The following is a 23,366-nucleotide window of genomic DNA, read 5'->3' on the forward strand; positions in this document are numbered from 1 at the left end:
CTTACTAGAAAAGTGAGGCAATATTACCTTCGCTAATTCATGAAAATGGATGGATTTGTGGCCTAGCGTAGCTAGGATAACACAGAAGAAGCTATTCTTTTTATTAGATAATATCAGGTTTACTCAGCAAGTGGAGGTAGTTCTATATTACTCCATATATATCTATCCTTTTGGATGTTGATAGGGAAAGGAGGAAATTGGAGTTGACTCACCCTGTCCTATAGAATAATGAAGGGATGTGTGTGTATATATAACTATAGAAAAGTATTTAAAGCTGTAAACAAAGTGTATATTGAATGTTTATTCAAGTACTAAGCTATTTAGCCAAAGCCATAGTAGAATACTTAACTAGAATAAGGCATGGCCTCTTCCTGAAACAGAACACAACATCTGATGAAAGAGAAAATATTCAAAATGAAAAAATAATTAAATAACAATAAACTTTAAGTGACAAATTGTGTAAGTGGTGTGTATCTTTAGATTTTTTTTAAAAGATCAATATGTACCAGAGTACTCTAGGATGAATCATTTACTTGTATCCTGAAGGAAGCTTCTGGTCTATCTTGGAAAGTAGAACAGAATGGATTCTCATTAAGTAGCTATGTATTTTTGTTTTCTTTTTCTTTTTTTTTTCTTTCAGCCTTCTTACACAGCTTGATCCTTCTTATACTGTTTAATTCCCAATAGACATTGACTCTATTTTGGAATGATCCTGATTAAAAGTGATTTCAATAATAATTCAAACTCATACGTTTTTCAATGTGTAGTAAATGATAGATATATTAATAGGCACTTAGAATAATAGAGAAGTAAAATATAGTTCTTTCTCTTGAGGAACTTTAATCATAAGAGTGAATTATATCTCCACATATACACAGACATAATATATACACAGAGATATTATGTAATACTAATCTGATGATGTGCGACACTGTGTTATTGGCAAAGAAAGAAAGGCAACTATTGCATCCTGGTAAATCAGGGAGAACTTCTTGATGTCTGAAGAGATGTGAGAAATGATCTTTGATAAATGGATAGACGATAACTAGACAAGGGAGGGAAGGTTTCTTAGGTCACAGGGAACTGCATGAGTGAAAGCATGGAGATTATAAGCATGGTATGTGTGGGAAGCCCTTGGACCCGAAACAAATACATATTTTACAAAGTTGGGATGGTAACATATATATTGTTTTGTAACATTTTCTTTATTTAATAACATACACTGATCGTTTTCCCTAGATTTTTTATTTTTCACAGGACTTTAAAAAATTGCTTCATCGTATTCTGTCACATGTTACAAATAGTTTTTTTCTGAATTTATTATTTGCCTTTTATTGTTTATTTTTGTGATTAGAACTTTTCATTTTTTATGTGTTTAAGTATACTATTAAAAAATATCTATTACATTTTCCCAATGCCTTCTGCCTTTGCACTTATGCTTAGAAAGACCTTCTCTAACTTAGATTAAAAATTCCTATATTTGCCACTAGTTCTTTTATGGTTTCATTGTTTACATATAACTCTTTAAACCATCTGGAATTTTATTTTGATATACAGTGTGAGATAGGCTCTAAATTTACTCTGTTCTAAATATTTAACCAGTTGTCCCAGCACCATCAATTGAAAAATCCATGTTTTCCCTGTTGATTTGAAATACATTATTTATCATATGCTAAATACTTAATTTACAAATGGGTTTGTTTCATGGCTTTCTATTTCCATTTCCAGCCTTTTTATTTTTTCTCTTCAGTTCTTTCAGTTTCTGTACTATTTAATTGGACTATGCCTTTTTTAACTATTGTGGGTTTTACAACACAGTTTATACCTGTTAATGAGAATTCCTTTTTATTATTTTTAATTTTTTAAGATTATTGACTATTCTTATCCAGTTAATCTTCCAGAAGAACTTTAGAATAATTTAATCACCTTCCCCCCCACCTCCTGCCCAGCCTTCAATTTCATTAGATTTCTGATAGGGGTTGCTTTTAATTTATGAATTGTTTTAGGGAGAATTGATATATTATGTATATTAGATGGAAATATTAGGATTGAAACTTTAGATAAAGAGTCTATTTTAGCTATATATGACTATATTACACCCATAAAGAAAGGCCTGTATTTGACAAGTGGTTTCTTTTGTTGTTGTGGTGATGGTGATTTTGTTTTTGGTGGGTTTTTTTGTTTGTTTGTTTGTTTGTTTTATAGGAACTCCCACTTGGGGAGACTTGTATTTTTTATTGTTTTTTATTATATTTTTATTTATTTATTTACTTTTGTCTTTTCAGGGCTGCACCTCTGGCATATGGAGGTTCCCATGCTAGGGGTCTAATCGGAGCTATAGCCGCCAGCCTACACCACAGCCACAGCAATATGGGATCCAAGCCACATCTGTGACCCTCACCACAGCTCACGGCAATGCCAGATCCTTAACCCACTGAGCGAAGCCAGGGATCAAACCAGCAACCTCATGGTTCCTAGTTGAATTTGTTTTCGCTGCACCATGATAAGAACTCCTTGATTTTTTTGTTTGTTTGTTTGTTTTTTGCTCTTGTTAATTTTACTTTTTATCTCTATATTTTATTAAAAAATATTTTTTTATTTTGAAAATAAATTCTTTTATTTTTTTTTAATTTAATCAATGAGCAGAAGTGAGAAAAGGAGGGAGAGAATTACTAAAAGGGGGCACAAGATCAATAGAGATTTGCATTAGGATACAGGTGATTTATGTGTTCTGAAAAATAAGGAGCCAGTAGAGAAGACACTAAAGATGAGGAGAGAGAGGTGATAAATGATAAGCAAAGGCCCAGAGATTTTAGGAGAGTATAAAAATCAAGTATACAAGTGAAGGGATTGCCTTCAAGTAGAAGGATAATAATAGTGGGTTGGAAATTAAATAAATGGAAGCACAACATGCACTAAGTCTTATTACCACAATGACTCTGTAATGTAGACATTATTGTTCTGCAGATGAGGAAATTGAGTTCTAAAGATATTAGGTGAAGAACAATTAATTTCCAGAAAACTTTAGTAAGATGAGATCTGGGATTTGTACAATTTAAGTAAGCGAGTCATTTATATATTATAAAGTAAATGATTTCAAACTACCAGCGGTGTTTTGCGATAAATCGTTAGTAATCGCAGTACAGCGAATATGCAGAAAGTGGATAAAGGAGAGTTGTCATAAGTAATCCTAGTTAAAATGGACCTTATTTAACTTACTTCGGTTTTCTCAATTTTTAAATGATTTTTATTTTTTCTATTATACTTGTTTTACAGTTTCTTTCAATTTCTGCTGTATAGCAAAGTGACCAAATCACTTGTATATTCTTTTTCTCACGTTATTCTCCAACATGTTCTATCACAAGTCACTAGCTATAGTTCCCTGTGCTATACAGCAGGATCTCATTGCTTATCCAGTCCAAATTCAATACTTTGCATCTGTTAACCCCAAGTTCCCAATCCACCCCACTCTCTCCCCCTCTCCCTTGGCAACCACAAGTCTGTTCTCCAAGTCCATGAGTTTCTTTTCTGTGGAAAGGTTCATTTGTGCCATATATTAGATTCCACATAGAAGTGATATCATATGGTATTTGTCCTTCTCTTTCTGACTGACTTAACTTAGTATGAGAGTCTCTAGTTCCATCCATGTTGCTGCAAATGACATTATTTTGTTCTTTTTTATGGCTGAGTGGTATCCCATTGCATATATATACCACATCTTCTTAATCCATTCATCTGTCAATAGACATGAAGGTTGTTTCCATGTCTTGGCTATTGTGAGTAGTGCTGCAGTGAACGTACAGATGCATGTCTCTTTTTCAAGGAAAGTTTTATCTGGATGGATATATGCCCAAGAGTGGGCTTGCTGGGTCATGTGGTAGTTCTCTATTTAGTTTTCTGAGGTTCCTCTATACTGTTTTCCATAGTGGTTGTATCAATTTACATTCCCACCAACAGTGTAGGAGGATTCCTTTTTCTCCACACCCTCTCTAGCACTTGTTATTTGTGGGCTTGTTCATGATGGCCCTTCTGACAGGTATGAGGTGGTATCTCATAGTAGTATTGATTTTCGTTTCTCTAATCATCAGTGATGTTGATCATTTTTTCATGTCCTTGTTGCCCATCTGTATATCTTCTTTGGAGAAATGTTTATTCCCGTCTTTTGCCCATTTTTCAATTGAGGTGTTGGCTTTCTTGCTGTTGAGTTGTATAAACTGTTCGTATATTTTAGAGATTAAGCCACTGTCAGTTGCGTTGTTTGAAACTATATTTTCTGTTCCATAGATTGCCTTTTTTTTTTTTAATGTTTTCCTTTGCTGTGTAAAAACTTGTCAGTTTAAGTCCCATTGGTTTATTTTTTGCTTTTATTTGTGTTGCCTTGGGAGACTGACCTGAGAAAACATTTGTAAGGGTGATGTTAGAGAAGGTTTTGCCTATGTTCTCTTCTAGGAGTTTGATGGTGTTATTGTCTTATGTTTAAGCCTTTAAGCCATTTTGAGTTTATTTTTGTGCACAGTGTGAGGGTGTGTTCCAGTTTCCTTGATTTACATGTGGCTGTCCAGTTTTCTCAGTACCAGTCACTGAAAAGACTGTCTTTTTCTCATTTTATATTCTTGCCTCCTCTGTTGAAGATTAATTGACCATAGGTGTCTGGGTTTATTTCTGCATTCTCTACTCTGTTCCATTGGTCTGTATGTCTGTTTTGGTAGCAGTATCACACTGTCTTGATTCCTGTAGCTTTGTAATATTGCCTGAAGTCTGGGAGAGTTATGCCTCCTGCTTGGTTTTTGTTCCTCAGGATTGCTTTGGCAGTAGGGTCTTTTATGGTCCCTACATAAATTTTTGAATTGTTTGTTCTAGTGCTATGAAAAATGTCATGGGTAATTTGATAGGGATTGCATTGACTCTGTAGATTGCTTTGGGTAGTATGGCCGTTTGTATGATTTTAATTCTTCCAACCCAGGAGCATGGAATATCTTTCCATTTCTTTGAATCCTCTTAAATTTCCTTGATTAATGTTTTATAATTCTCAGCATATAAGTCTTTCACCTCCTTGGTCAGGTTTATTCCTAGGTATTTAATTTTTGGGGGTGTGATTTTAAAAGGTATTTGTATATTCCCTTTCCAATACTTCTTTTTATTTCTCTCTCTCTCTCTTTTTTTTTTAACCTTTTAGGGCCGCATTTGCGGCATATGGAGGTTCCCAGGCTAGGCGTCTAATCAGAGCTGTTGCTGCTGGCCTACACCAGAACCACAGCAATGGCAGATTGGAGCTACGTCTGTGACCTACACCACAGCACACAGCAATGCCAGATCCCTAACCCACTGAGCAAGGCCAGGGATCAAGCCCACAACCTCATGGTTCCTGGTCAGATTTGTTTCCACTTCACCATGATGGGAACTTCCCTTTCCTAATAACTTCATTTTTACTGTACCATAATGCCACTGATTTCTGAATGTTAATCTTGTATCTTCCTACTTTGCTGATTCGTTGGTCAGTTTGAGTAGTTTTTGTATGGAATCCTTAGTGTTTTCTATATATATTATCATGTCATCTGCATTGAGTGACAATCTTACACCTTCTATTCCAATTTGGATACATTTTATTTCTTTTGTTTGTCTGATTGTCGTGCCTAGGACTTCCAATACTATGTTGAACAAAAGTGGTGAGGTGGGCATCCTTGTCTTATTCCAGGTTTTACTGGGAAGGCTTTCAGCTTTTCTCCATTGAGTATTATATTTGCTGTGGGTTTGTCATAAATGGCTTTTATTACGTTAAGGTATGTTCCTTCTATACCCACTTTGGTTAGAGTTTTTTATCATAAAAGAATGTTTGACTTTGTCAAATACTTTTTCTGCATCTATTGAGATGATTATGTGGTTTTTGACTTTTCTTTTGTTAATGTGGTATATGACGATTGATTTGCATATGTTGAACCATCTTTGTGAACCTGGAAAGATTCCAACTTGGTCATGGTGTATGATCCTTTTTATGTATTGTTGGATTCAGTTGGCTAAAATTTTGTTGAGAATTTTTGCATCTATATTCATCAAAGATATTGGCCTATAATTTTCTTCTTCAGTAGTATATTTGTCTTGTTTGGGTATTAGGGTGATGGTAGCATCATAGAATGTCTTTGGGAGTGTTCCCTCTTCTTCAACCTTTTGGAAAAGTTTAAGAAGCATGGATATAAGTTCTTTTTATGTTTGGTAGAATTTTCCTGTGAAGCCATCTGGTCCTGTACTTTTGTTTGTAGGGAGTGTTTTTATTATATATTCAATTCTTTTCTAATGATCATTCTGTTCAGTTGATCTATTTCTTCTTGATTCAGTTTTGGCAGGCTGTAATTCTCTAGAAAGATGTCCATTTCTTCTAGGTTGTCAAATTTGTTGGCATGTAATTGTTCATAATATTCTCTTAGGGTTTTTTGTTTTTCTTCAGTATCCATTGAGATTTCTCCTTTTTCATTTCTTATTTTGTTTCTTTGGGTTTTCTCTCTCCTCTTCTTGGTGAATCTAGCCAGAGGTTTGTCAATTTCATTAATCCTTATAAAGAACCAGCTCTTGGTTTTATTGATTTTTTTTCTATTATTTTTTGAATATTTTATTGATTTCCTCTGTGATCTCTCTGATTTCCTTCCTTCTGCTGACTTTAGGTGTTGTTTTTGTTTTTGTTTTTGTTTCTTCTTCTAATTCATTTAGATGGTGGGTCAGTTGTCAATTTGAAATTTTTCTTCTTTTTTGAGGAAAGCCTGTATCACTATGAACTTCTTACTCTAAGCACTGCTTCTGGAGCATCCCATAGATTTTGAGTGGTTGTTTTCATTATCATTTTTCTCAAGGTATTTTTAATTTCCTTTTTGATTTCCTCATTGACCCATTGGTTTTTTAGTAGTAGCATGTTGTTTAGTGTCCATGTAGTCAGTTTTTTCTCATTTCTTATCCTGTGGTTGATATCTAGTTTCATAACATTGTGGTCAGAGTAGATAGTTGAAATAATTTCTATACCTTGCATTTATTGAGGTTAGTTTTGTGACCCAGTATGTGGTCATTCCTTGACAATTTTCCATGTCCACTGAAAAGAATGTATATTCTGATTTTTTTGGATGTAATGCCCTGAAAATGTCAGTGAAGTCTAACTTTTCTATTGTGTCATAAGATCTCTGTTGCCTTACTGATTTTCTGTTCAGAGGATCTGTCCATTGATGTGAGTGGGGTGTTAGTGTCTCCTACTATTATTGTATTCCCATCAATTTCTCCTTTTACGTCTGTTTCTGTTAGTACTTGTTGTATGTATCTGGGTGCTCCTATATTAGGGGCGTATATATTTACAATTGTAATATCCTTTTCTCGAATGGATCCTTTTATCATTAAATAGTGTCCCTCTTTGACTTTATTCATGGCCTTCATTTTAAAATCTATTTTGGGAGTTCCCATCATGGCTCAGTGGAAACAAATCTGAGTAGCATCCATAAGGACGCATATTTGATCCCTGGCCTTGCTCATTGGATTTAGGATTCGACATTGCCATGAGCTGAGGTGTGCATCGCAGATGTGGCTTGGATCCCCTGCTGCTGCGGCTATGGTGTAGGCCAGCAGCTGTAGCTATGATTTGACCCCTAGCCTGGGAACCTCCATATGCCATGGATGTGGCCCTAAATAGACAAAAGAAAAACAAAAACAAAAAAACCCTCTATCTTGCCTGATACAAGTATTGCAACTCTTGCTAACCTGTCTATTGGCACAAAATATCTTTTCTCATCCCCTCACTTTCAATTTATATGTGTCTTTTGCCCTAACGTGAGTTTCTTGTAGACAGCATAATGTAGGCTCTTGCCTTTTTATCCAGTCTGCCACTGTATGTCTTTTGAATGGAACATTCAGCCCATTGACATTTAAGGTAGTTATTGATAAATACGTATTTACTGGAATTTTAAAACTTGTTTTCCAGTTGATTCTGTGTTTCTCCTTTGTTCCTTTCTTTCTTTCATTGGATGATTTCCTTTTATTTTATGCTTGTGTACTTTTCTTTTTAGTTTTTGTAAATGTAATATTTGTTTTTGACTTGTGATTTCCCTGTTTTTCAAGTATGTTAACCCCTTCCTATATCTGCTTGTTTAGCCTAATAGTCATATAGGATCAGATATATTCTAAAAAAAAAAGTGTAGATTTTCTTACTGTCCTTCCACATTCTATTAATTTTAAATCCTTTTTTAACATTTTCATGTTTGTCCTTTTGCTTTTCCTTTTGTATATCATCACTTTTACAATAGTTTGTGGTTTTTTTTTTTCCTTTTGTATGTGTATACTGGCTTAAGTGGTTGCTTTTTAATTATGGTTTCCTCCATCCTATTTCTTCTCACTTAGTTTTTATTGAGAAGCCCTTTTAGTATTTCTTTTACAGTGGGTTTGGTATTGCTGTACTCTTTTAGTTTTTGTTTATTGGAGAAATTCTTTATTTCTCCTTTTATTTGAAATGATATTCTTGCTGGGTAGAGTATTCTAGGCTGAAAGTTTTTCTCTTTTAGAACTTTCAATATATCTTCCCACCTTCTTCTGGCCTTTAGCGTTTCTGTAGAGAAATCAGCTGATAGCCTTATGGGGTTCCCTTATAATTAACACTTTGTTTTTTCTTTTGTTGCCTTTAGAATCCTCACTTTATCTTTATCTTTGCCATTTTTATTATAATATGTCTTGGTGTGGGCCTGTTTTATTCAACTTGTTTGGGGCCCTCTGTGCTTCCTATATCTTGATGTCTATTTCCTTTAGATTTGGAAATTTTTCAGAAATAATTTCTTAAAATATATTTTCAATTCCTTTTCTTTTTCTTCTCCTTCTGCAATCCCTATTATGCATAGATTGGCCCACTTTATATTATTCCGTAGACCTCTTATATTGCTTTCATATTTTTTCATTTAATTTTCTGTCTGCTATCCTGATTGGGTGATTTCCATTATTCTATCTTTCAATTCACGAATTTGTTCCTCTGCATTATTTGTTCTGATGTTCAATGCTTTCAACTCAGTTTGTGTCTCTGCATATGAACTTACTAATTTTTCTTGGTTCCTCATATTTTCTAATTCCTTTGTAAAGTAATCTGCATTACTGTTTATATCTGCTCTTAATTCCTTCATATTCACCTTTAATTCCTCAGTATTTTCACTATTTCCTTTTGAACTCAGTGTCTATTAGACCACAGAGGTCTGTTTGATTGCTTGCTGCATCACGTGAATTCTACTTTTCTTTTAACTGGGAATGGTTCCCAAGCTTCTTCATTTTGCTTATATTTTTCTTTTTCTGTGAGTTAGGAAAACCAACTACTGTAGTCTTGGAATGCTATTTCTGTACAAGAGTGCTCCTTTGTATTTTGTGGAGGGTTACTATTTAATTTTGGCATGGGAGTTTGGATATTTGCTGTATCTTTCTTCAGTGTGAGCAGTATATCCCCTTGATATGGTGCTAAGTGTGTTTCCAGGGAGAAGGAGGCAATGGGAAGGGCTAGTATTCATTGCCTCGTTGCTGGCTCTTGACAGTAGCAAAGACCTGCAGGAATGTGACGCAGGCTACTCCTAGTTGCAGGGCCCTGGGAAGTGGTAGTAAGTCTCAGGCAGATTTAGGCAGTGGTTGGAAAATTTGGCAGTGGTGGTGGTGGAAGCAGGGTGTGTGAGTTCCCAGGGGAGTGAGAGCAACAACAGGTGGAGTTTGGTCACCAAGGCCTCCTCTGTGGTGCCCTCTGAGGTGATTGGGTCCACAAGAGGTGCCTGCCTGTTCACAGACCCCTACTGATGGCTGGCCATGCCCACCTCTAGAGTCAGAGATAATTGTGGTTTGCCCCCACCACCTGTAGAAGCACCCCATCTCATTTAGCCCCCATGGGAGTTTCTGCACAGGCTGCTCCTAGTTGCAGAGTCCTGAGAAGTGACAGTGATAAAGTATGTGTGGGCACTACCCAGAGCATTTGGCAGTGGCAACAGCAGGGTGGGTGTGTTCCCAGGGGAGTAAGAGCATCAATGAGTGGTGCTTGGTTGAAATGTCCTCTTTTTTTTTTGCCAACCTCTGAGGTGACTGGGGCTGTAGGTGGTGCCTGTTCACAGACCCCTAGTCTTGACAGGCCATGCCTTCCTCTGATTTCTGAGATGACTACTGTGATTTGTTCCCACCACCTGTAGATCATGCAAGAGGCACCGCTTGGAACTTAGCCTCCCACTGCCCTTAGCTCACAGAAGAGATGTGCAGTCACCCATAGCCTTCACAAGATGTGCCCAGTCTCCCGTACTCCAAGTGAGTGGGCTGTCACCACCCATAGCCTATGCCAGAGGTGCCCCACTCTCTGAGAGCCTGTGCATATGCAGGTAAAGAGATTCCTATGGTGGACTGCTCCTCCTCCTCTTGCCCTCTCCAACAATGGTGCTTTGTTTCTCCTGTGGGTCCAGACTTACTCTTGGCTTCCACTGGCTGTGGTGTTCTGCTCCCCAGCCCAAAAAAACTGCTCCCTAGCTCCCCGGGCTGCGTCCACACAGCCAACCCTAGTCCTCTCCCTGGAACTGATCTCCAGAGCCTGAGTCTTAGCACCCAGAACCCACCCAAATGTCTCTGGCGGTGGTGTCTGGGGCAGTGGTACAGATGATCTGTGCAGCTTTCACTCTGCTTTGCCCTCCTCAGTCCAGCTGCTGTGCTTTACTTGGCAACTTTGAGGTCCCTCCATCTCAGCTGATCTCCCTGTCAGTAAGGTGGCTTCCCAGGGCGTGGGTTCCTTTTTTCTTTCAGAGTGCTAGTCCCATCTTGATTCTCTCTTTCTCTCTTTTTTTCTCTTTTATTCTACATAGTTGTGTGGAAGATTTCTTGCCCTTTTTGGAGGTTTAAGTTCTTCTACCAGCATTCAGTAGAAGTTCTTTTGAATCGTTCTGCATGTAGATGTGGTTTTTGATGTGTTTGTGGGAGAAGGTGAGTACGACATCTTATTCCTCAGCCATCTTGATCTTTCTTCCTCAACAGCCTCCATTTTTAAATTTCTTGCCTTGACCCCCAAATAACTAAACATTAGTTATTTCTTAAGCTTTCCATTGAGTCTTGAAATCTGTAAAAATATTCATTTCTGGGTCTTCTGTGTCACTCATTAAATGTCTCCAGATGTGGATATACCTCTAACTTTGCAACATTCTTTTACATCAGTGGGTTTTTCTGTTTATCCAATCTTTAGTGTATTCACCCAAATGTTATTAAACCACTTACTTTGGGTTAGGCATTGTTAGCATTGGGAACATAAATATAAAAGAGGTTACAATTATTTATGCAGACTCCATTATGATATTACAAAATCTGTAAAATTTCATGTCATATGAGAATGGGAAAATATTTGTGCAAATTATTCACATATGCATCAAACCTGGGATCAAAGATAAGAGTTTATTCTGATTTAAACCATTCATTTTACAAGGGAGAAATCCCAAGTCCACAGATATTAATTTTTTCCTATAGACTTTATATTAAATTATCTGAATCCCTCAATAAGTGAACCTTTGATTATGTGATTCCATGAATCATTTTTCTTGATATATTTAAATATGTCTGATTTTATTTTATTCCAATTACTGTTATAATCATACATTTCCAAAAATAAAAACAGTCCTGTGCTTTTTTTTGTATCTGAGGCAAACCTTCATAATAACATCAAAGAATAAGGCAAACTTTTATAATTTTTAATCAATATAGTCCCCATTTTAGTAACAGCAGATATTAATAAACTACCACTATTACTAACAGTAGTAATTAGATTCAATTGTATTTCCTAATTGAATAAATATGTAGCATGCTGTTTTGTTTAAAAATAATAATGTCAAGGCATATAAAGGTATTTATTATGTGGAATAGTTAACCCCTTGCATTGTGATTGAAGTATGTGAGGAAGTTCTTCCTAAAATTTCTTTCATAACATCTTACTATACAGGTGAAATTTCTGGCATTAGCAACCAGATTTTTTTCATATGGAATGACTTGTTAAGATGCATAGGAGATGTGATATACATGCTTTATTCTTTTAATATCCAGTGTGACTTAATTTGTGAGATTTTTCTCCCAAGGCGCCTATCCATGATATATGTCTTGAGGGAAAAATGGTACTAACCAACAGGTAGGTTTTAATGAGGAGGATATCGAGGTGGGTTATAAGTACAGAGAAAATCCAAGAAATAAAGTAGAGGACTCTGAGTAGTCAGATGTGTAATGAGGGTTGCAGTCTGTTCTAATTTCCATTAAGGGCATTATATTGCAGTTACATTCCTGCCTCTCTACTTAGGTTGTAAACTTTTCTATGTCAGAGAAGGACTATTTCACTTTTTTAATCAATAGCACCTACCATAGTTCCTAAAAAGTAGGGCAAATAAGGAGGGTTCAATAAATATTTATTGAATAAAGGAAAAAAGGAAAATCTAGGAAATTGGATTTATTACAAGGAAGAAAATGAAGAGTCTGAAGACAAACACTGTCATGTCCATTATTTTTTTTTTTTTTTTTTGCCTTGACCAACTTTGCGTTCTGCCAGCATTAGATCCCTGATTTAGTCCTGTAAGAAGGGGAGAGCTACAGAAGATTTTTGTGTACTACAAATTAGGCTGTGTAGCATAGTTGAGAAATAAGGTGTCAGTAGGAAATACAAACGATTAGTTCTCTTAAAAGTTATTTATTTACTAAAATATGTTTTTCTCTAAGAGTTAGTAGTTATTTAATATTTTATTCAGAAAGAATGTTGCTGAAACTTGGCCTCTATACAATGGTGCAAAATAGAAACACTCAGATAAGAGTTGTGGGAGAAAGAGAAAAAAAAAAAAAAAAGCTTTTACTGCTTTGCAAGGCAAAGGAGACCAGAGCAAGCCAATGGCAGACTGTGCCCTCCTTTGAGAGAGAAATAGGACATAAGGCCGCAGATGAGAAACAGAGTAGGTGAAAGCTTGCATTCGTCAAAGCTGGTGTTTAGTAGCCCTGGGATTGGTTCTGGTGGTCCTCCTTCTTTCTGTAATGAAGACTACTTCATCAAGTAGTTAACATTTTTCATTTCTTTAGGGTTTTATTTCTGCAGAAGAGCTCAAAGATACGTGTGTGTATCCCTTGGTGAAGACTCAGGGCCCTGTCCCAAGGCTGCACCATTGTTTCTTGACTCTTCCTTTTTTGTCTCAGCATCCGCTCCCTTCCCCAATTAGCAGCTGTTTGGACCTACCCTTTGGAACTCAGGGAAGGTCATGGAGGCTTATTCCCTAAAAACAAGAACTGGGACACACAAAAGCTTTTGTGGCCAGGAACCCCACAAGTCCTTGCCTGGTTTTAAGAAAACATAATTTGCAAACATCATCAAATTTGTAACTAAACTTACATTATTGAATTAGTGCTTGGAAGTACAGTTTAGTAATGATCTGATTGAAAAGACCATTTGCTTTATTTTTGCATCTCCCCCTACCCCAGCCCATGGCCCGCCACCACCCTCCCACCCCGTCCATCAGAAATATAATGTAAAAATCAAAGGGAAAAAATAGTTTAAGTTGGAGGTAGTAAAAAGAAATGATCTGAGAGAGAAGAAAAATTTTAAAGAGAGGAAAGAAATACAAAGAGAAAGGAATTACTGAAAATTCTATATTTTAAAAATTTACCCATTTTGGGTTAGTCCTGAAAAGAGAAGCATTCTATGATCAAGAGTTGTGTAAGAGTCTTTCCCTCTTCCTTCCTTACTTCCTTTCTTCCTTCCTTTTTCTTTTCATTTCCGGAAGCAGGGTATATAGATTTTATTAGAGGATAGCTATTTGGGGATTTAGACTGCAAGATTTGACACCAACTCTTGGAAACAAAGTTTCATGTAGTGTAATAAGCCCTAGGGTTTTGTGCCTTTTTCTTTTTCTATTATTTTCTTCCTTTCTATTCTTTTCTTTCTTCCTTTATTTTTTTATTTTTTGGTTTCATACATAAACAAAAGAAAGACAAAAAACAACAGTTTCATTTGCCATAGTCCACTTCCTTGGGTACCATTTCTTTGTTCAGAGGCGAAGAGTCTGTGTTTTCTTCTCACACTGAAAAGAGGTAGATTTTGTTGTTGTTGTTGGTTGGTTGGTTTTCTTTGCTCTGTTTTAAAGGGTATAATTCCTTGAACTGAGGAATACATTTATAATTTCAAAGTGAGATTTTTATTTATCATTTTCTGGAAAGATCTCTCTAAATTTTAGGCAAGAGATATTTGCCTATAATTGGTCACATTTATGTCTTCATTTCAAGAACTGCCATGATACTGAACTTTCCACTTAAAGAAATGGAAGTATGATCAATTATTTACAGCCCATGCAACATATTTACTTATCCCCCTTCTATTGTTTCAGCTATTTTTTTCAAATGTTGAACAAGGTTGCTAAAAGATATGTGTGTGTCCACACGTGTGTGTCTGTGTCTGTGTGTGTTTTGATTAAGAAGAAGAGACAGAGGGAAAGTGAGCAGTCACTGAATTCCAGCCAGTAGGTCCATTTCTAGGAAGAGGGATTTTATTCTGAAGAATTTGTTTCAAATTCTTCACTTTTATTTTTTTTTAGGTTTTTTTTTATTACTCAGTGAATTTATTACATTTATGGTTGTACAATGATCATCACAAACCAATTTTATAGCAATTCTACTTTTAAATTAATAGGTTTTTAAAATGATTGTTACAATGTGGTTAAAAATAATTTAAATAGAAATTTTCACCTTTTTGGTTTATTTTCTAAAGTAATCAATTGGGCATTAGATTAATATCTGTTTAACTTTTGTATAACCCCAAATATTCTTTTTTGGGGGGGGTCTTATTAGGGCTGCACCCACAGCATATAGAAGTTTCCAGTCTAGGAGTCAGATTGGAGCTGAGCTGGTCTACACCACAGCCACTGCAATGTCATATCCTTAATCCACTGAGTGAGGGCAGGGATCAAACCTGCGTCCTCATGGATACTAGTTGGGTTTATTACCACTGAGACACAACAGGAGCTCTACCCCAAATAGTCTGTAAGTCAAAAATCTAAATATTTTCATTGGCTACCTCAGAAATTAAATACATGTTTGAAAGCTAAAATGTGCATATCTTACTGGCTATTCAGTTGCTATCATTATTTTGAACTTGCAGTGAATATTATCTTTAAATAAGTATTCTTTTTTAACTTTTTTATTATTACTCAATGAATTTATTACATTTACATGTACAATGATCATCACAATCCAGTTTTATAGCATTACAATCCCACACCCCCAGTGTATCCTCCCACACTCCAAACTCTCTCCTTTGGAAACCATAAGTTTTTTCAAAGTCTGTGAGTCAGTATCTGTTCGGCAAAGAAGTTCATTGTGTCCTTTTTTCATATTCCATATTGTCAGTGATAGCATTTGATGTTGGTGTCTCATTGTCTGACTGACTTCACTTAGCATGATAATTTCTAGGTCCATCCATGTTGCTAAAAATGCTGTTATTTCATTCCTTTTAATGGCTGAGTCATATTCTATTGTGTATGTATATGTACCATATCTTCTTGAGCCATTCCTCTGTCGATGGACATTTAAGTTGTTTTCATGTGTTGGCTGTTGCAAATAGTGCTGCAATGAACAATGGAGTATATGTGTCTTTTTGAGTGAGGTTTTCTCTGGATAGATGCTCAGGAGTGGAATTGCCAGATCAAATGGTTGTTCTATTTTTAGTTTTCTGAGGAATCTCCATACTGTTTTCCACCTTGGTTGCACCAATTTACATTCCCACCAACAGTGTAATAGGGTTCCTTTTTCTCCACACCCTCTCCAGCACTTACTGTTTGTAGACTTTTTGATGATGGCCATTCTGGCTGGTGTAAGGTGGGACCTCCTAGTGGTTTTGATTTGCATTTCTCTAATAATGAGTGATGTTGAACATCTTTTCAGGTGTTTTTTGGCCATCTGTATGTCTTCTTTGGAGAATTGTCTCTTTAGATTTTCTGCCTATCTTTTGATGGGGTTGGTTGTTCATTTGTTTGTTTGTTTTTTGGTATTGAGCTGTAGGAGGTTTTTATAAACTTTGGAGATTAATCCCTTGTCAGTCAATTCATTTGCAAAGATTTTATCTCATTCTGTGGGTTGCCTTTTTGTTTTGTTTAGGGTTTCCTTTGTTGTGCAGAAACTTTTAAGTTTAATTAGGTCCGATTTGTTTATTTTTGTTTCTGTCATTACTCTAAGAGGTGGATCTGAGAAGATGTCGCTATTGTTTATGTCAGAGACTGTTTGGCCTATGTTTTCCTCTAAGAGTTTTATAGTGTCTGGTCTTATATCTAGGTCTTTAATCTATTTTCATTTTATTTTGTGCATGGTGTTGGGAAGTGTTCTAATTTAATTCTTTTACATGTGGATGTCCAGTTTTTCCAGCACCACTTATTGAACAAGCTGTCTTTTCTGCATTGTATATTCTTGCCTCCTTTGTCATAGATTAGTTGGCTGTAGGTGCGTGGATTTAATTCTGGGATTTCTATCCCGTTCCACTGATCTATAGTTCTGTCTTTGTGCCAGTACCATACGGATTTGATGACTGTTACTTTGTAGTAGAGTCAGGGAGCCTGATTCCTCCAGCTCCATTTTTCTTTTTCAGGATATCTTTGGCTATTCTGGGTCTTTTGTGCTTCCAAACAAATTTTAAAATATTTTGTTCAAGTTCTGTGAAAATGTCCTTGGTAATTTGATAGTGATTGCATTGAATATGTAGATTGCCTTGAGTAGTATAGTCATTTTGATAATATTGACTCTTCCAATCCAAGAGCATGGTATGTCTTTCCATCTATTTGTGTCATCTTTGATTTCTTTCATCAGTGTCTTATAGTTTTTAGAGTACAGGTCTTTTGTCTCTTTAGGTAGGTTTATTCCTCGGTATTTTATTCCTTTGGATGTGATGGTAAACGGGATTGCTTCATTAATTTCTCTTTGTGATCTTTCATTGTTAGTATATAAAGATGCCGTCAATTTCTGTGTATTAATTTTGTATCCTGCGATTTTACCAAATTTACTGATGAGCTCTAACAATTTTCTGGTAAAGTCTTTAGGATTCTCTAGGTATAGTATCATGTCATCTGCAAATTGTGATAGTTTTACTTCTTCCTTTCCAATTTGTATTCCTTTTATTTTTTTTTACTACTCTGATTGCTGTGGCTAGGATTTCCAAAACTACGTTGAATAGTAGTGGTGAGAGCAGACATCCTTGTCTTGTTTCTGATCTCAGCAGGAATTCTTTCAGCTTTTCACCTTTGAGAATGATGTTGGCGGTGGGTTTGTCATATATGGCCTTTATTATGTTGAGGTAGGTTCCCTCTGTGCCCACTTTCTGAAAGGTTTTTATCAGAAATGAGTGTTGGATTTTGTCAAAGGCTTTTTCCACATCTATTGAGAGGATCATATGGTTTTTATTCTTCAGTTTGTTAATGTGGTGTATCACACTGATGGATTTGTGGATATTGAAGAACTCTTGCATCCCTGGGATAAAACCCACTTTATCATGATGTACAATCCTTTGAATGTATTGTTGGATTTGGTTTGCTAGTATTTTGTTGAGGATTTTTGCATTGATGTTCATCAGTGAAATTGGCCTGTAGTTTTCTTTTTGTGTGGTATCTTTGTCTGGTTTTGGTATCAGGGTGGTGGTGGCTTCATAGAATGAGTTTGGGAATGTCCTTTCCTCTGCAATATTTTCAAATAGTTTCAGAAGGATAGATGTTAGCTCTTCTCTAAATGTTTGATAGAATTCGCCTGTGAAGCCATCTGGTCCTGGACTTCTGTTTGTTGGAAGTTTTTTAATCACAGTTTCAATTTCAGATCTTATGATGGGTCCATTCATCTTTTCTATTTCATCTTGGTTTAGTCTTGGAAGATTGTACTTTTCTAAGAATTTGTCCATTTCTTCTAGGTTTTCCATTTTATTGGCATATCGTTGCATATAGTAGTCTCTTATGATTATTTGTGTGATGTCTGTTGTTACTTCTCCTTTTTCATGTCTAATTATATTGACTTGAGACCTCTCTCTTTTTTTCTTGATAAGTCTGGCTAAGGGTTTATCAATTTTGTTGATCTTTTCAAAGAACCAGCTTTTCATTTCATTGATCTTTTCTATGGTTTTCTTTGTTTCTATTTCATTGATTTCTGCTCTGATCTTTATGATTTCTTTCCTTCTACTAACTTTAGGTCTTGTCTGTTCTTCTCTCTTGAGCTGCTTTATATGTAAACTTAGCTTGTTTATTTGAGCTTTTTCTTGTTTCCTGAGGTCCTCTTAGAACAGCTTTTGCTGCATCCCATAGGTTTTGGAGTGTCTATCTTTGTTGTCATTTGCGGCTAGGTATTTTTTAATTTCCTCTTTGATTTCTTCAGTGATCCATTGGTTGCTTAGTAGCATGTTGTTGAGTCTCCACATGTTTGTGTTTTTTGCAGTTTTTTTCTTCTTGTTGATTTCCAGTCACATAACGTTGGAAAAGATGTTTGATATGATTTCAATTTTCTTAGTTACTGAAGCTGGATTTGTAGCCCAGGATGTGATCAATCTTAGACAATGTTCCATGTGCACTTGAGAAGAATGTGTATTCTGTTGCTTTTGGATGGAATGTCCCATAAATATCTATTAAGTCCATCTGGTCTAATGCTTCATTCAGGGCCTGTGTTTCCTTATTGATTTTCTGTTTGGTTGATCTGTCCTTGGCTGTAAGTGGGGTGCTAAAGTCCCCCACTATAATTGTATCATTGTCTATTTGTCCTTTTAAGGTTGTTAGCAGTAGCCTTATATATTGTGATGAACCTATGTTGGGTGTGTAGATATTTTAAATTGTTATATCTTCTTCTTGGATTGATCCTTTGATCATTATCTAGTGTCCTTCCTTGTCCCTTAAAATATTTTTCATTTCAAAGTCTATTTGTCTATTGCTACTCCAGCTTTCTTTTGGTTCCCATTTGCATGGAGTATTTTCTTCCATCCTCTCACTTTCAATTTGTATGTGTCCCTAGAAGTGAAGTGGGTCTCTTGAAGAGCATATATATGGATCTTCTTTTTGTATCCATTCAGTCAATCTTTGTCTTTTGGTTGGGGTATTTAGTCCATTAACATTTTAGGTAACTATTGATATGTATGTTCTTATTGCCATTTTATTTATTGCTTTGGATTTGTTTTTGTTGCTCTTTTTTCTTCCCTTCTTTTCTTGTTCTCTCCTCTTCTGGTTTGATGGCTATCTTTAGTGTTGTATTTGAGTTGATTTTTCTTATTTGTTTGTGTATCAATTGTAGATTTTTGGTTTGCAGTTATTCTGAAGTTTTGATAGAAGAGTCTATATATATACATGAGTTTGTATTAAGTTGTTGGTCTCTTAATTGCAAGTGCATCTCCAGTGTCTTGCATTTGTACCCTCCTCTTGTCACGATTTCTGATTTTGGTGGCATAATTGTGCATGGATGATTTCATATCTTTACTGTGTATATACCTTTACTGGTGAGCCTTGTCATTTGAGGTATTTTTGTTCCCTGTTGCGGCCTTTTCTTTTCTGCCTAGAGAAGTTCCTTTAGTATTTGTCGTAAAGCTGGTTTAGTGTTGCTTGAATGCTTTTAGCTTTTGCTTATCTGTGAAGCTTTTGATTTCTCCTTCAAATCTGAATGAGAGCCTTGCTGGGTAAAGTAATCTTGGTTGGAGGGTTTTTCCTTTCATCACGTTAAGTATATCATGCCACTCCCTCCTTGCCTGCACAGTTTTTGCTGAAAAATCTCCCGATAACCTTATTGGGGATTCCTTGTATGTTGTTTCTTTTCCCTAGCTGCTTTAAAGATTTTCTCTTTGTCTTTAATTTTGGTCAGTTTGATTAATATGTGTCTCAGGGTATTCCTCCTTGGGTTTATTTTATATAGTATTTGTGCTTCCTGGATTTTAGTGAGTGGTTCCTTTCCCATGTTAGGGAAGTTTTTGGCTATTACCTCTTGGAATATTTTTTTCTGTCCCCTTCTCTCTCTCCTTCTGGATATAATATGGATGTTGGTGCATTTCACGTTGTCCCAGAGTTCTCTGAGACTCTTTTCCTTTCTTTTTGATCTTTTTTCTATTTTCTGTTCCGCATCCATAATTTCCAGTAATCTGTCCTCCACCTCGCTTATTTGTTCTTCTGCCTCTTGTATTCTGCTGTTAGCTGCTTCTAGTGAATGTTTTATTTCCATTATTTTATTTTGCATTTCTTCTTGTTTAAGTTTTATATCTTGTATGTCTTTGCTCAGTGTTTCCTGTAAATTACCCATCTTTGCCTCCAGTCTATTTCCAATGTCTTGCATCATCTTTAGCATGAACCGTCTAAAGTCTTTTTCCTGGAGGCTGAGAATCTCCTGATCACTTAGCTGTTTTTCTGGTTTTTTTTTTTTTTTTTTTTTTCTTTCTCCCTTATCTGGGTTATAGTTCTCTGTCTTTTCATTTTTATAGGTTTTTGGTGTGGTGGCCTTTTTCAGATAATAGGGTTGTACCCTCTTTTACTTCTGGTGTCTGCCTCCCTTGTGGCTGAAGTTGGTATGGGGGCTTGCTGTAGGCTTCCTGATGGGAGAGACTGATGTCTGCCCACTGGTAGGTGGAGCTTATTCCTATCCCTCTGGTGGGTGGGGCTTTGTCTCTGGGTGAGATTAGAGGTAGCTGTTTGCATGGGGGGGTCTTTAGGCAGTCTGTTTACTGATGGGTGGGTTTGTGATCCTACCTGGGTTGTTGTTTACCCTGGGGCTTCTCAGTGCTGATGGGTGGGGCCAGGTTTTCCGAAAATGGCCATCTCCAGAGAAAGACTCACTGATAAGGATTCCCAAGAGCTTTGCTTCCAATGTCCTTACCCCACAATAAGCCACATTCACCCCTGCTTTCCCAGGAGGTCCTCCAAGAACTGCAGTCAAGTCCAACTCAGATTCCCACAGAGACCCTGCTTTACCCTGGGACCCAGTGAATGCGAAAGCCTGTGTGCAGCTTTTAAGAATGTGGTCTCTGTTTCCCTCAGTCCTGTAGAGCTCCTGTGCACAAGTCCCACTGGACTTCAATGCCAGATGCTCCAGAGGCTCTTTCTCCCAGTGCTAGATCCCCACGTATGGGGGTTTGTTATGGGACTCAGAACTCTCACTCTTGTAGGTGAGTCTCTGTGATACACTTACTTTCCAGTCTGTGAGGCTTCCCACCCAGGAGGTATGGGATTGTTTATATCCAGTAATAACCCCTCCTGCCTCTTGATGTGGCCTCCTCTTTGTCCTCTGGAGTAGGATATCTTTTTGAAAGTTTCCGGTCCATTTGGTTGAAGATTGCTCAGCCTTTGGTGGTTTTGTTGTTTTTAGGAGAGAAGTTGAGCTCCAGTCCTTCTATTTTGCAATCTTAGTCCCCACCTAAATAAGTATTCTTAAAGAACTGTGATTTGTAGTTCCCTTGTGACGTGGCAAGTTGAGGATCTGGCAGCATTGTCACTGGAGTGGCTTGGGTTGCTGCTGTAGATAGAGTCCAGTCCCTGGCCCAGAACCTTCACATGCTGCAGGAGCAGCGAAAAAAGAAAAAAGAAAAAAAGAAAGAAAGAAAAAAAGAAGAAGAAGAGAGAGAGAGAGGAGAAGAACTGAAATTTATTGTAACTTTCCTTATACTGGGTGCTTATATCTTTTCTCACATAATGCTCTGAACATCTCTTTACATTTATATAATTAAATTTATAAAGGGTAAAACTGAGGCCTAAAGAGAGTAGGCAACAACTAAAGTGATTCAGGACCTAAGTACAAATATCTGTCCACTTTTCTCTTTTCTTTCCACTGCTACCTTCTTAATAGAAGTTACTATGATCTTTATCCCACCATTGGATTAGGGGACTAGTGGTTCAGCGTAGCTAACTGCCTTGCTGCCTCCAATCCGTTCTGCATGAGAAGCAGGTTTATTCTTGTATTATGTCATACTTCAGTGACTTCCCATTTCACTTAGAATTAAATTCGGTAAGGTCTACTCTCCATTTCTCTTTAACCTTATCTTAATTCTGTTTTCTTTTTACCTTACAACATTCCAGCCACATTGATATCCTTTTGTTTTCTAGTCAATGTCAAGTGCTTTCTGTGGATCATTCATACACATTGTTCCCTGCTGTGTGTCCTACCTCTTATAACTTTTTCTCAACTATATATTCAAATTTTTCTTGGCATATGAACTTATGCAAGCATCTTTTCATCAAATGTACAGAAAGAAGCAAACAACAAAAAGAAAAAGGTTTTTGTTTTTTTTGTTTTTGTTTTTTTTTTTTGTTTTTGTTTTTTTGCTTTTTATGGCCATATGGAGGTTCCCAGGCTAGGGGTCTAATCAGAGCTACAGTTGCCAGCCTATACCACAGCCACAGCAATGCCAGATCCAAGCCACATCTGCAACCTACACCACAGCTCACAGCAACGCTGGATCCTTACCCCACTGAGCAGGGCCAGGGATCAAACCCTCAACTTCATGATTCATAGTTGGATTTGTTTCCATTGTGCCATGAAGGGAACTCCCCAAAAGAATGTATTTTTTAAAAAATTTGCTGTTACTACTTTCTTTTCTCTCATTTCTATTCAAAACTTCAACAAGGAATTTTTAATTTTTCACCTCTCATTCTCTCTACAGTCCACTGAAAACTGACGTCTGTCCTTAGAGTGTAATTTAATTATTCCCACTGAGATCAAAAATCATAAAATTGTCAAGTCCAATAGTATATATTTAGTTTGAGGATATATCTCGGACATTTTTGACAGCACATTTCTTTTGAAACTCTGTCTTCCCATTAGTTTCAGGATACTTTCCTGATTTTTCTTCCCACTATCTCTGGCCTCTCAAGCTTCCTTTATAGGCTTCTTCTTTTTCTTGCCCCTCTATTTCTTCCTCCTCCTCCCTCCCCTCCTCTCTTCCTTCTCCTTTTTTCTCCCTTTCCCCCCTTCTTTCTCCTTATCCTCCTGCTTCCTCTCCCTTCTCCACTTCCTCCCCTTTCTTCTTCCTTCTCTTATTCTCACATCACACCTCTTCTTTGGGTGACTATATTCACAGCTTTTGTTTCTCTCATCATCTTTATTTTAAAGACTCTCAGATCGGTAGCTCAGCACATGTATCAGCCTTCCATCTCTCTCCAGACTTCTAAATACAGCTGACCTCTGGATATTTTCCATTGAGTGTTTCATAGGCACTTCAAACTTAACATGGCTCAAACTGCAGGTTTTATCTCCATTCTAAAATGTGATATATCTCCTCTTCTTCCCATCTCTTTGAATAGCACTATCATTCACCAAGTTGATCTGGAAGAATCTTGAGTTTAAGCCCTTTCCTTTCTTTCCCTGCAGTTGCCTTGTAGACTTGTTATGCTGGGTTTAAGGGCAGGGCTAGA

General features: G+C 36.7%; 1 protein-coding gene across 28 annotated transcripts in view; it reads left to right on the plus strand.

The window, feature by feature from the left end:
* The window catches only part of ZBTB20 (zinc finger and BTB domain containing 20), an 812,500-nt gene that overhangs the window by 125,559 nt on the left and 663,575 nt on the right, over positions 1-23,366 (plus strand). For 2 of the 28 annotated variants that reach the window (XM_021071266.1, XM_021071296.1), the window contains exon 3: positions 10,827-10,944. The exons of the other annotated variants lie outside the window; for them this stretch is intronic. The gene's annotated coding sequence lies outside the window, so the exon portion shown is untranslated. The remainder of the gene's footprint in view (positions 1-10,826; positions 10,945-23,366) is intronic. 28 annotated transcript variants of the gene reach the window in all.

This window comes from Sus scrofa, chromosome 13 (genome assembly GCF_000003025.6).
Source record: "Sus scrofa isolate TJ Tabasco breed Duroc chromosome 13, Sscrofa11.1, whole genome shotgun sequence".
In the NCBI taxonomy this organism is placed as follows: domain Eukaryota; kingdom Metazoa; phylum Chordata; class Mammalia; order Artiodactyla; family Suidae; genus Sus; species Sus scrofa.